At 51.7% G+C, this 2658-nt stretch overlaps 1 pseudogene; it reads right to left on the bottom strand.

Annotated features, from left to right (window-relative positions):
* Nucleotides 1-1803: 1803 nt before the first annotated feature.
* Nucleotides 1804-2453, bottom strand: LOC103609955 (annotated as a pseudogene).
* Between the last annotated feature and the right edge of the window lie 205 nt (nt 2454-2658).

Below are 2658 nucleotides of genomic sequence, written 5' to 3'. Positions count from 1 at the left end.
GATATGTTCAAGACCTGTGCTTAACCAGAAAGTGCACACTTAAGCCGAACCCACGTCCCAGAGGCCCAGGACGCAGCATCCCAACAGACAGCGGGGGTGGAAGGACGTGTGCGGTGAACACCATGCACCACCACGGCTAGGGAAGAAGAAAGGTGGACAGGAGAGGCTGGACTTGGTCTTGGCCCAGGCCTTAGGTAACGGGTTGGCACTGGGCAGGCAGGGCAGAGCAGGAAGGGTACTTCCAGGTGAATGAGGAGCTGACCAGGCAAAGATATGAAGGTGGGTCCAAGCAATAGCGAATGAAAGAGTGGAGCAGCCTGGGTGGCCTGAGCAGACATGGAAGAAAATCACTGGCCTCGCACGGTGCAGGCCCCAGTGCAGCTGTCATATGAGCCCTACTATGTGCCCTAAGCTGGGCTTTGCAGTTACACACTGCATGCCATGCCCCCTCTCAGTCCAGTGAGACATGCCCACTGTGCCCAGAGAAAGCCCAGACGGACGGGATGCAGCGAGCTCGCAGGATGCAGAGCCAGAGTCTGAGCAGAACCCAGACCCATCATTTGCGAGGCCTGTGAAGGCCCCAGGGCAGCTGAGAAGAGGGTGTGGAGGCCTGAGCTCGGAAGCTTCTGCAGGACCACAGATTTCCCTGCAGCGCTGGGGGAAGCAGCCCAGGAATGTCACCTGTAGCGTGCCTGTTCCCTGACGTGCCCAGTGCCCTCTTTAGCAGCTGCGTGGACCTGAAGGCCCCATCCCCAGCCTGCTGCCAGGCCAAGCCTCAAGGGCACGCACAGGACCTGGTGTCTGGGGCAGAGAGAAGACGCAGCGCTAGCCCTCTGGACACTCTGTGGATGCTCGGGCACACCTGTCGATTGATGGAGCAAATACTCCACAGCAACAAGATGCGAGGGGACACAGGAATGTGCCCAGATTTTCCAAAGCACACCCGAATGTTTCCGTGGTCAAGGCGGGTGGCAGCGGGCTGTGGTGCAGAAGGCCATCCTCGCCTCCCAGCACCCTGGGGCCTTTGTTTCTGTCCCTGCTCCACATCACCTGCTCTGCTGCATCATCTCCACTAGAGCAGTCTCTGTCATTCATTTCCAGGGATGGCTCCTGTTCCCTTCAGCATGTACTTTATTCTTCTCCAAGAACAGTGCAGGCCCAGGCCCCGTTAACCTCCCCGTTTACATCCACCCCATTGGTATCTGCACTTTTTAATCTCTTTTTTTTTCTGATGCATAATTTTATTAGAGCCAGTGATCATTATTTCTTCTAGAAAAACAAATCTCTGAGATTAGAATGGAAGACAATGAAACAAGAGATTTCACTTTATAATTTGCCTTTATCCAACCATCACGGAACATATCACTTTGAGAATGACATTATACAACAAGTTTCTAATGGAAAACACACAAGCCAAAAATCTTATATTCTCTAATCTTCAAGTCAATCACCAACTTTTTTAGATTTTTGAAGACAGAAAAATAAAAATAATTTCAAATAACAGCAGTCGAATACTATAAACAATTGCAATGAGATGCAGCAGTCAACTTTAAGCCTCGTAATTTTTAGGTTTTAGCTGAAATAATCCTCACCAGATTCTTAGATTTTTGTCAGTCTTGTTTTTAAGCTATTTTTGCCTTGCTGGGCCTAAACAGAATACAATATTAAAATATATTAATAATCCATACTGAGAATATGCTATAAGTGGGTTTCTAACTCCTTAGAGACACCAGCAGAAACAACACGCCCTGCAAAGACAGGTGAGTGTCCCTGGCTATCCCTGAGCTGAGCAGTTTCACATGATCATTTTTTCTCTGAGGCCAAAGTCTGTGGTTTGATCTTCCTGGGTTTACTTTGTTTCCAAATTCTTTTCCTCGGTGCTCGAGAAGAACGCCCTGCTTTCCCGATCCCACCACAAAAACTCCCCCAAGGATGAAGCCTTCACCTTCCAGGTTTCCAGAGAAGCCTCAGTTCCAAGCCTGGAAGAAGTCGCACCACACACCAGACGGAAAAATCCCATAAACATCATCTTCTGTCTTTGGGGACCACAGAACTTCTTCTTTCCCTCCAGGAAGATTTCTCCTTTGAAATAAGGCTGGAAGTCCTTCACCTCAGTCCTGACCTGCTCCTTCACCACCGCGCAGAGGGGACACCCAGCTCACCCAGCCTGGGTTTCAGGGAGGACAGGTCTGCAGCCTCCTCTCGACAGAGGAAACAGCCCGGCCTCCACACAGCCACAGCCACAGCTCCACTCCTTTCCCAGAGTTCCTTTGCTTTGAAAGTTCTTGGTTCCTTCTCCAGTGTTTTCAGGTCTATATTCTCGCTGCCTTCTGGGGCTTGGACAGAAACACGTCTGTGTTGGCCAGGAGCAGTGTCAAGGCAGCAGCCCCCAGGGCTCCCTCACCAGTGGACCACCTCCCCACGGTGAAGAAACCCGGGTCGGTCCGCAGCATCCTCTGCTGACCAAGAGGCTGAGCACGGGTGAGCAGGTGGTGGGGAGGGCGGGAGGTGGGGCTCTGGAGTCCCGCCTATGCCCCTAAGCTCAGTCACTCCAGAGGCAGGACCAGGCCACGCAGAAACCCTGGGGCTCTTTCAGCTGCCAACAGTCAATCTCCAGAAAACATCAAAATGGAGAGTGGCTAAAGCCCCTTAGTCCTG

The sequence above is a fragment of the Galeopterus variegatus genome, unplaced genomic scaffold (genome assembly GCF_000696425.1).
Source record: "Galeopterus variegatus unplaced genomic scaffold, G_variegatus-3.0.2 Scaffold10358, whole genome shotgun sequence".
Lineage (NCBI taxonomy): Eukaryota > Metazoa > Chordata > Mammalia > Dermoptera > Cynocephalidae > Galeopterus > Galeopterus variegatus.
Note: the sequence above shows the minus strand (reverse complement) of the source record. Positions and strands in the feature narration are given on the sequence as shown.